Below are 12260 nucleotides of genomic sequence, written 5' to 3' on the forward strand. Positions count from 1 at the left end.
TCTACACACCAGAACAAATTCAATAAGCTGTAGTTGTTCTGCTGACTATAGTGTCCCTTTAAGAGTAAAAGCAAACAAATATGTATAATATAAACACATAAAAAGTGTGCATTAAAAACAGTGAAAAGAGAGAGGGTGAATTTATCATAAAAGGAAGGATAAAAACAATGATATAAAACATTATAGTATATATATTATAACATATAAAATTAAAACCCTATAAAATACAATTAATTTCCCCTTAAGACCCAGGGGAGTTAGGGTTTGCATTTCAAAATTCAGTTTTGCCTACAATGTACATTCACCTTCTCTATTGAAAAAAATTCCAACATTTTTGGATCTGATCCATGATTTTCAAGAAAATGTTTTGACATGCTGTGGTTAATAAATCCCTTTTTTATGTTCCTGATGTGTTCGTTAATTCTGGTTTTAATAGGTCTAGACGTTTTACCTATATGTTGATAGCCGCATGTACATTTCAATAAATAAATTACATTACTTGAATGACAATTAATAATCAATCTGATTTTATATTATTTTTTTGTTATGAATGAACTGATCTCTGTTACATTTTTATTGGATATATTTGAATTTTTACATGCATTGCACATACCACAGTGGAAGAAACCATTTTGTTTTTGTGTCCAATGGGTTAAAACATTATTATTATTAGGGACTTTCTTGTCTATAAAGCTTTTAGTTAAAATTTGTTTAACATTTTTTGCCCTCCTAAAAACAAATTTAGTTTTTTCCACCAAGGAACTCTTTTATTTCATCTTCATGTTTCAATATATGCCAATTCTTGTTTAGGATTTTTTAAATAATTATAAATAAATTGAATGTGATTCTGTGGTTTTTCAGTTTCCCTTTTCCTATATTCCAAAAAGGGGGGATCTGTCTAAAAGTGCAATTTATTAGATATGTTTATCTTGTGTTTTATTGTCATATCCCCTTTCTATGAATTGTTCTTTTAAAGTGCATGATTGGGAAAAAAAAGTCCTGAAGATTTGAACAGTTCCTCCGCATTCTGAGGGACTGCCCCATAGGGATATTAGACAGCCAGGGTTGGTGATGGCAACCATTTACTTCAATGTAACTATTTACATCTACATGTTTAATCTGTGGAACAACAGATTGAGATTCCGGAAAGACGTTACAGGAAGTGACGATTACGCGCAGCACCGGAAGTACGTCACAGGAAGTGACGCAATGTACCAATAGAAACGCTGAATAGGAGAAAAGAAAGAACGGACATGATGGGGTGGGATAAGAACTCTGCCCGAGACCGGATGTGCTGCCATATTGGGGGTGGCAGTTCATATCCGGTCCGGACCTTATTTGGAAGTGGGAGGGAATGCTAAGCCCCTTCTTTCACATGTGAATTTGCTTTGTAATTATTTGTATGATATATAAAGGAATGTATGTTTACTTCATGAGATATCTACACCTGAGGAAGGCCTGCTATAGGTTGGAACTTGTTGTGCTTTAATATTTTTTGTTTTATAACCAATGTTAAATAAATACTTACCTTTAAATATCCACTTTGGACTCTGGAGTTCCTGTTTTAAAGCAATATTAAGTTCCCGAGTTCCTGAGAGTGTGATTGCTGATGATCCAACTTTTAATAGGCTCTAAAAAGGGTGAGTTTGCTGATTATCTCTACACATCAAAACATGTTATATACAGATTACACTATGTGTATTTGTTTTATATTTATTTGACATAGGAAAAGAAACTCCACCATAGTGGTTACCAAAGAATCTTTATTTTAAAGGTAAATCATAGATATCTATGTGCTCTAATCACTTTTTTTGCTTTTAATCACGGTTTTAAGGTGTAAAGAGTAACATTGCACTTGTTTTTTTAGCAGCACTAGATTTTTCTTCTTTTATTAAGTGCCACTTTATTCTTTCATTTTTTCTATTTAAACAAATAGGTCCTGTCTAGACCGCTACGCTCTGCCGAAGACCTACTCTATCCTCTCTTTGTACTCTCACCTCTGATGCTCACCTTCAAGACGTCTTTAGGGCTGCACCGTACCTGTGAAACGCCCTTCCCTTCTCCGTTAGACTTTCACCCAGTCTCCACTCTTTCAAAAAATCATTAAAAACTCACTCCTTCACAAAAGCGTATTAATTAAATTGTTAATCGTTCCCAACTGATTGCTCTCCTGCAACTACTGTCATAAAAAAAACCACACTAAGTCTTCAGTGAATACTATTCTACCGATCTACTTCTCTAACACTCTTCTTATCTTTTGTGTTACCTTACCCCACTCCCTCTAGCATGTAAGATCATTGAGCAGGGCCCTCAACCCCTCTGTTCCTGTGTGTCCAACTTGTCTGGTTACTGTTACATGTTTGCCAGTCCACCCAGTGTAAAGCACTGAGAAATCTGTTGGCGCTAATAATAATAATAATAATAAGGGTGAATGTGTGTATTTTTGTTGTCAAATAGAGAGTCTACGGGTTCACCAAGGTAGATGCATCATGTAGGTTTATTGAAGACAGAAACACAAAACAATACAACTTTTCTATATAACTAAAAGTTTCAGCCTAAATCATGTTGAACCCATGGATTCTGTATTTGACATTACTATTTGTAGGTTGCGGTCCGCTACCACGCTATACCAGGCAGTGCGCTGCTTCCTACCTATATTCCACTGGAGTGCCACCCCGTGGGTGCAACCCTGGGTGCTTTTGTGTTATCACTGTTTTTTTTAGCCACTAATGGATGATTAAGAGGTAGGGCCTGAGATCAGAACCTAATGTATAGAGCTCTCACCAGAAAGTGACTATTTTATTTTTTCACTCACTGTTGAATCTTATTGAGGTTATTTAGACAGTCAAGGCAAGTATAAAGCATAATAAAGCATATTACCACAATAGCACTTCCGATCAGTGATATTGGCATCTAACATGATGTGCAGTGTCTGCATATGCATAATACATTTCTTCCTATAAACATTTATAGATTTGACCTGTTAAGATAGCAGCAGATATTAGATCACTGCTGAGTCTCTCTCTCTCTTTCTCTCTCTATCTATCTTGCCTACTCTCTCTCTCTCTCTTTCAATTCTCAAAGCTGCAAAGAATGGCTATATTTGAGACAGAGAGAGACGAAGAAATGTACCCTAGAACAACTGAATTGGTTTCCTCGTACTAGGGGAGTGATGAGATGCACATTGATTTAACGGTTAAAATAGAAAGTAACAAAATTGTTAAAGATAAAGAGTGAAGTAAGTAAGACAACAATATGCTAAAAGTGTTCTGCTATGGAGCGCCCAAGGTCCTGTATCAGAGCGAATAGCTTAATGGTGAGCTAGATAAATTGCAGAGTTCATTTGAATTTAATGAAAGTAAACATTTCAAACTTTAAAATAAATTGTTTGTTAACAGGAATCTGTCGTGTGTGAATTTAAGAAAGCAGATATATTACATTGCCTGCAGCTTTTGCAAAGTGGATTGTGTGTTACCTATGATAAGTTTAAATTCCAAAGAACATTGCAACTTCCCAAGGTTTTTTATATAAACTGTGATCATACCTCACTCTGCATGGATTGGGCCATTTAATAATCCAATATGAAGGCCTGCACTGACACGGCAAAGTGTTTCATTAAGTCAGAATAGCATTCTAAAGTTATATAGTGAAAAATACTGAAAAAAGAAATGTCCATCAGCACTTTAAAAAAAAAAAAAATAATAATTTCTAATAATTCTGCAAAATGGGAAAAAATATCAGCCAGATCTTTTCTTGGAACAATCTGCTATCATGTAATTTAAATATTGGATATTCTGTTCTTGCTAAAAAGTATCCAGACATTTAAAAAAAAATTGTAAAAGTAGATCAGTCAAAGAAAGTTCCTTAATAGTTGCTCCACTTTTATAACTGTGTTTCCCAAACTGCTCTTTCATTATATAATGTACAACAATAGGTAATACAGTGGTTGATGTTGAAATGTACAGGGTCTAATGACAAATGTATCGAACACCTAGACCAGGTAATTCGCCAGATTATGACTTTGTTTCTGGTTAACTCTAAGACAATTAAAATATATCTTTTAGTTTTCCTAAATGAAAAATAATGATTAATTAAGATTAGTGATTAACCTCTTTAATACCAAGCAATTTGTCAATAACCGACAACCAGAAACCATTTTTTGGGGGTACTGAAAATGTAAATGTATTTAACTTTTCTGTATGCATATTTAGCACATTTTGGAAACCAAAATGAATAATTTTGTTAGGCAGGGAAATAAAAACAAACAAAAAAATCACATACAGTGTGTGTCTGTGTTGTGTGTGTTCACAGTGTGTATAGATACCTATGTCTGTGTCAAGCATTGTATATATGTCAGTGTGCTTGCGAGTGTATGTCTGTGTGTGTCTAGCAATGGCTGTCCTTGCGTATGTGCGTGTCAATGTTTGGAACGTGTTTCTTCATATTTCTGGTAACTGAATGCAAAATTTCCTCTTGCAATGTAAACTCAGTAAACAAATCCCATAGTCTGATGAAATCGGGGTTACCTGCCTTGCACACGTTTCGATTAAAGAGGAAAAACAAGTTTTTTTTTGTTTTTTTTTATCCAATGCTCCATTGTCTTTTAAAATGTATATAAAAACATTAGCAAGGGATATCACATTCCAGATCAGTCTTGGCACAGACAGGGCACACAAATTAGGATGACAACAGAAACGTTATTTCTATTTCTCTTAGAACTTCCACCAACTGTATTAAGTAGAAGAAGAGAGAAAGCCAAGATGGAGGAGTTCAGTTCCAGAGTTGATCTGTTGATTTCTACATTTAATTTTATTCTTCAGACCTCACAAAACCATGTTGTAAATTATGTTAAATAATGTTTACTTTTAACTTCACCATAATATTGAAGCAAAATCATTAAATTCTAGTTACATATGAACTCCATGTGATTCTGAGTCTGGTCTTCGTGTGAATGTGCTTCCTGTGTCTGAAACATTTGCACGCAAATCTGAGTATGTTATAAGAATACATTCTTTCAAAGTATTGTGAATTTGAATACATCCCTTTAGTAAAGATGATTACCAGCCTTAGAAGCTAACTCACCGTGAAGATAAAAGCAAATGTCTTTGTTGTTTTACATTGAGTGTGTATCATGAGAACCTATTTTTTTCTGGTGACCTATACAATGGCATGTCCTTAATGGTACAGAATTTCAGCATGCTCTTCTCAAAATAGAGTTGGAGTGGTTATGGTGCCAGGAATGCCATTCTGCCCCTCCCCCATTTGAAATAATCTAGCTTTTTAGTATGATATGACTTGTTACCTGGGGTTTGCTGGGCTCCACTTGCACTCTCTTCTCAGCTGTCAGGAGAGCAAGAAGCTCATGATTAGGAGCCTCCATTAGTTCTCCTGAGCTAAGCTCTTGTCAGGGTCTTACCTGAGTTGGGAGTCTGTAGCGCAGATATGTCGCTCACCCTTGCAGATAGCCACAGGCCGAGGTGGTCAGGTAAGAATTCACCTGGCCTGTGGGTCTGTGCACGGGGGCTGTGCAGGATGCAGTACCAAATTCGCAGGACAGGCAAGGACAGAACCAGCAGGATAGTCGAGGGATAGCCGAGGTCAAAGGATGCCAGAGGTTAGAATAAACGTAGTCACAAGCCAAGGTCAAATATACGAAGCAGAATAAACAGGAACACTGGTACGACACAGGAACACAGATCAAAGACTTGACCATGAGTGCAGGGCGAGGCTGGGTTTAAATACCCTGCTGATGAAGATCAGAGTCAGGTGCGATACAGACAAGTCAAGGTGCAGCCCCCGGTGTAGTAGCCAAGCCAGGGTGAACAAGACCGGAATCAGAAGTCTCTGGTAAAGCTGCTGTGGCTCAGAGGTAGAGAGCAGGAATGGGATAGATAAGTACCCCGGTTCAAGTCCCCTGTCGGGAATTCCAGGAGCGACCACGTCTGGCCGTCTGTCTCACAGGTGAGTACCCTGACAGTACCTCCCCCTTCAAAAACGACCTCTGGGCGTAGGTAGGCTCCTCATTGAAATAATCCGTCTCTCCAGAGTCACTCTCAGAATCCGTCGAGTCCCCATAGTGAAAGTCCTCAGTATGGGATCCCTGATTAGCTCGGGATTTCCCAGTACCAGCTTCTGGTACAGCTGACGATCGGTCTAGGTTCCGGGTAGGGGTGACAAAAACTTCCACAACCTCGGGAGGGACAGTGCTCGCAGCTAGCAGTGCTTTTTCGAACACTTCCAGGTCTTTTTTACAGACCGTAGTGCCATTAGAAGCAATGACACAATCCTTAGGTAAATCCTTTTCAAGTGGGCAGGAAGTAGTGGTGGTAATACAGGAAGCAACTTTGGTAGTAAAGGCAGACGACTCTGGAGCAGGAGGTCTAGGAGGGCGAACAGGACAAAGCGTGATGAAGTGTCCACCTTCTCCGCAGTAAAAACACAGACCATGGCTTCTCCTTCGGTCCCTCTCTCCCGGTGTGACTTTGCAGTGGACACGTCCAATTTGCATAGGTTCCTCAGGATCAAGTTGAACACAGGATACCTCTGGAGTTCTCCTGGGAACTGGATCATAAGAGGGTATCACTGGGGTGTGGTGACGTAGACTCCGCGATTTTTTAGTAGTTGGAGCTGGCTTGGGCTTAGTGATCCTGCACTGTGAGTCCAAAGCAATAATAAAGGACTCCCAGCTGACAAGGACAGGACTCTTCCTCTGCAACATTTGGTAAGACCAAGCTTTAATGCGTCCAGACAACAGGTTGATAGCCGCTCTGACCCTGATGAAATCCGTGGCGTAAGTTCGAGGCTTTAAAGAGAACAATACCTCGCAATCCATCCTGAATGACTGGAAGGACGTGTAGTTACCATCAAATCTGTCGGGCATGATGACAAAGGGTTCCGGAGCTGGATGTACTGCGCCTTTAAGAGATAAAAGTTCCTGCTGCAACTCCGAAACAATCTGGGCCAGGCTGGACACTTGCTGGAGTGAGGGTGAGCACATTTCTGCGGACTCCATATTGGTCAAGTCTTTTGTCAGGGTCTTACCTGAGTTGGGAGTCTGTAGCGCAGATATGTCGCTCACCCTTGCAGATAGCCACAGGCCGAGGTGGTCAGGTAAGAATTCACCTGGCCTGTGGGTCTGTGCACGGGGGCTGTGCAGGATGCAGTACCAAATTCGCAGGACAGGCAAGGACAGAACCAGCAGGATAGTCGAGGGATAGCCGAGGTCAAAGGATGCCAGAGGTTAGAATAAACGTAGTCACAAGCCAAGGTCAAATATACGAAGCAGAATAAACAGGAACACTGGTACGACACAGGAACACAGATCAAAGACTTGACCATGAGTGCAGGGCGAGGCTGGGTTTAAATACCCTGCTGATGAAGATCAGAGTCAGGTGCGATACAGACAAGTCAAGGTGCAGCCCCCGGTGTAGTAGCCAAGCCAGGGTGAACAAGACCGGAATCAGAAGTCTCTGGTAAAGCTGCTGTGGCTCAGAGGTAGAGAGCAGGAATGGGATAGATAAGTACCCCGGTTCAAGTCCCCTGTCGGGAATTCCAGGAGCGACCACGTCTGGCCGTCTGTCTCACAGGTGAGTACCCTGACAGCTCTGCAGAGTAGGGCTACCTCACTGGCTGAGATCATCAGCTCTTCTCTCATAGCCAATGAGCTAAGCTCTGCACTGCCAGGACTTCGGACTGTCCTGGAGGTTATAGGGAAGAAGGGGAACAACATCCAACGAACACCAGGTAAGAAGTTTAGCCATTCTAATATGGTATGACTACTTGGGTGGGTTGTCAAGTCACTCCTGGAACCATAATCGCTACAGCGGTATTCTTGGATCTTCAATTTATAGCAAGCATACCCTTAATAATAAGGGACATTTTTCGTACCTTTGAAAAGGGTCAGTAGCTCTAAGTACAACTGTGTATGAGGTTTATTTTGGAACAGAAGTTCAAACACTTATGTATCTACATTGTGTATGGAGTCAGTGGCGTACACACAACCCATGGGGCCCCGGTGCGAAAACTGATCCGGCCCCCCCCCCTCCCCCCGCGCGAGTGCTTACTCTGCGCAGGCTGGGGCCGCAACACATGGCGGCGGGCACCTGGTCGCAGGGCTGCGACCCGTGCGACCGTGGTATGTACGCCAGTGCATGCATAAACACATACACTTAAAGGACCACTACAGACACCCAGATCACATCAGCTCAATGAAGTGGTCTGGGTGCCAGGTCTCTCTAGTTTTAACCCTGCAGCTGAAAACATAGCAGTTTCAGAGAAACTGCTATGTTTCACTGAGGGTTAATCCAGCCTCTAGTGGCTGTCTCATTGACAGCCGCTAGAGGATTTTCTGCGATTCTCACTGTGAAAATCACAGTGAGAAGACGCTGAACGCCCATAGGAAAGCCTTGAGTAATGCTTTCCTATGGGCGGTTTGAATGCACGCATGTGCATTCGGAGCTGAGAGGCGGATGGGGACGGAGAGATCCCCAGCATTAAGGGAGTCCGGCGCTGGAGAAAGGTAAGTGCTTAAGACACACACACACACACTCTCATGAACAGACGCACACATTTACTGACAGACACACACTCAGTGACAGACGCACACAAACATACTCAGTAACAGACACACACACTAACACACACACACTCTAACACACACACTAACACACACACACACTCTAACACTAACACACACACTCACTAACACTAACACACTCACTAACACACACACTCTAACACTAACACACACACTCTAACACTAACACACACACTCACTAACACTAACACACTCACTAACACACACACTCTAACACTAACACACACACTAACACTAACACACACACTCACTAACACACTAAGACTAACACACACACTCACTAACACACACACTCACTAACACTAACACACTCACTAACACACACACTCTAACACTAACACACACACTCACTAACACTAACACACACACTCACTAACACACACACTCACTAACACACTCACTAACACACACACACTCTAACACTAACACACACACTCTAACACTAACACACACACTCACTAACACTAACACACACACTCTAACACTAACACACACTCACTAACACTAACACACTCACTAACACACACACTCACTAACACACACACTCACTAACACACACTCACTAACACACACACTCACTAACACTAACACACTCACTAACACTAACACACTCACTAACACACACACTCACTAACACACACACTCACTAACACACACACTCACTAACACTAACACACTCACTAACACTAACACACACACTCACTAACACACACACTCACTAACACACACACACACTCACTAACACACACACACTCACTAACACTAACACACTCACTAACACTAACACACTCACTAACACTAACACACTCAAACGTTTTTTTTTTAACCCCCCCAGCCTCCTTACCTGTGGGAGAGCTGGGGGGATTCCCTGGGGTCCAGTGGTGTTGCTGGCCAGGCTGTCACCCGGCTGGCTGGCGGGTGCGCGAGGGAGCACTGTCCCCTGGGTGCTCCCTCTTCAGCTCCCTCGCGCGCCGCATACTGATGCCGGAGCCGGAAGATGACGTTGCAGGGTTAATGCAACCTCTGGTGGCTATCTACCAGACAGCCACCAGAGGCACTTCCGGGTTGTTAGGCGACCCGGACTATGCATGAGGACATCCAGTGTCACCCAAAACTCTGTAGGAAAGCATTATACATGCTTTCCTATAGGGCTCTCTAATGCGCTCGAGATGCTCGAGGAGGAGCAAAGGCGGAGCCTGACCTAGCGCCGAGCGGCACTATAGGGAGATATTCTGTGAGGGATAAGATTTTGTATTTCAAGCCTATAGTTTCCCTTTAAAGTGCACAAATTAAATACTCCTCTATATGGCTGTTTTGTTTTCCAACGAATATTTGCTGGTGTCCTGTGTGCTATGAACTTAGATGGGAAACATATTAGAAAAATCTAAACTATAAATTTTCTCTCCCACGTTATACCATTATACAAGATTCTAAAAGCAATGTTGTCAAAGGAAGATTATCGATGTATACGAAGAATTTATTGGGAGGTAATGAATGATATTAAACTAGTGATAATCTAAAATACAATTCTACCGCAGTTAAAAAAACTTAGTCTTTCTATACGGTTATTTAGGCAGTTATTAACAATGGTGGTAGCTTTATTCAAAGTTAAAATTAAGCAATGTCCAGCTAAAGTGTTTCATGTTTTTTTCTGTTTAGTTTTTTTTTCATATTACAATTCTTTATAAAATCTGTCTGAATATTTATTTTAATGCTTTTTCATCTTCAAAGTTATGTACAAGTATATAGGATAGTTAGAGTCATGGGCTACACTTCCTGAAAGCACTGTCACACTGTTAATTGATAGTGATGTCCCGAACGGTTCGCTGGCGAATAGTTCCTGGCGAACATAGCATGTTCGCGTTCGCCACAGATGGCGAACATATGTGATGTTCGGTCCGCCCCCTATTCATCATCATTGAGTAAACTTTGACCCTGTACCTCACAGTCAGCAGACACATTCCAGCCAATCAGCAGCAGACCCTAAATGCCAGACCCTCCCACCTCAAGTAACCTGTGTTTATTATACATTATCCTCCCATATCCAGTAACCTGTGCTTATTATACATTATCTCCCCCATAGCCAGTAACCTGTGTTTATTATACATTATCCCCCCACAACCAGTAACCTGTGATTATTATACATTATCCTCCCATAGCCAGTAACCTGTGTTTATTATACATTATCCCTCCCATAGCCAGTAACCTGTGTTTATTATACATTATCCCCCATAGTCATTTATCATTGGACCTAGGCAGCATGATGTCTTAGGCCGGCCCAGAGAGTGAGTGAGTGAGTGAGTGAGTGAATAATATAATATATATGTTCAGAAACATATTAGTAATATATGTAAATTGGGTTCATGCAAAGAGGGGGAAAAGGTATTAAAGAAAAACACACTTATTGCATCAAATTTACAAAGCCAAACTTTTAAAAGCTTTCCTCATTTCTTTTCTCGGGATGAGGAATATATCGGTTGTAGACTGAGGATTTACATCTGCCCAATCTTTTAATAATATGCACTGGAGTGTCAGTGTTGAAGGAGACCAAAGCTGCCCCTATTCTAAATGAAAGACCCGAGACATGGATACAACCCAATCTTAGGAGTAGTGTTCTGATGTAGAAGATGAATTTAGCCGTAGTCAGAGGGATTCAGTGAGAGTAGTGGTGAAATGTGTGTGGCATGACTGAGTGTGGGTAAATAAGAGTCAAGTATTTTAACTGGGCACTAGTTCTAGGTGGGATAAAGTGGTATAGCGGATGGATGAGTAGTTTGGTTCGTTTTAGAGGTTTGTAGAGAAAGTATATAGTGATCATGATATTTAGCGATATCCAATATTTTTAAGGTGGTCTCAAACAAACATAAAATGCTATATAAAATTTGTGGGAATATCGAATAGTCGTGTACAGTAAATCAGAGAGGGCTCAGAATATCGAACCATCGATCGGTAACCTGGATGAAGTAGGGGGTCTATCTGTTTTATTAAATACGCGGTAATATGTTTTTAATGGGATAGGACGTTAGGAAAGGTGTGTGATTGGGATAAGTGGTTGTGGCTGTATTTACCTTATCCTGGGACCGACCTGGCTCCTAAGCTTGAGCCGCGCGTGGCTGGATCACTCCTGCCTCCACACAAGCCGCATGTGGCTTGATCTCCTCTTCTGACTTAGCCGCGTGCACTGACCGCAGTGATCGGTCATGTGGCCCGCCTGGCACTAGGAGCACGGCTCGAGTCACGAGCTCGATCTTAAAGGGGCAGTGGGAGCCAAAAGTTGATTCAGGCTCCCATTCGTCCACGTCATTCCAGCACCCCCACACACGAACCTTTTGGGGGCATAATAGCTTGCATTTAAAAAAAACAAAACTTTTTTGACTGTAATATAATAGCAGTCAGTTTCCTTCACACGTGTATGTTTCAGGGCCTGCCAGGGTACAGTGTCACACCAGTGCAACTCATATCTGGTGTAACAGTAGTGTACATAAAAAAAAAAAAAACTAGAAATTTGACTGTGAAATAATAGCAGTCAGTTTCCTTCACACGTGTGCGTTTCAGGGCCTGCCAGGGCACAGTGTCACACCAGTGCAACTCATATCTGGTGTAACAGTAGTGTACATTTAAAAAAAAAAAAATACAGGGGGCTTGTTGTCACAGGACATGGCTA

Source organism: Pelobates fuscus, chromosome 4 (genome assembly GCF_036172605.1).
Source record: "Pelobates fuscus isolate aPelFus1 chromosome 4, aPelFus1.pri, whole genome shotgun sequence".
In the NCBI taxonomy this organism is placed as follows: domain Eukaryota; kingdom Metazoa; phylum Chordata; class Amphibia; order Anura; family Pelobatidae; genus Pelobates; species Pelobates fuscus.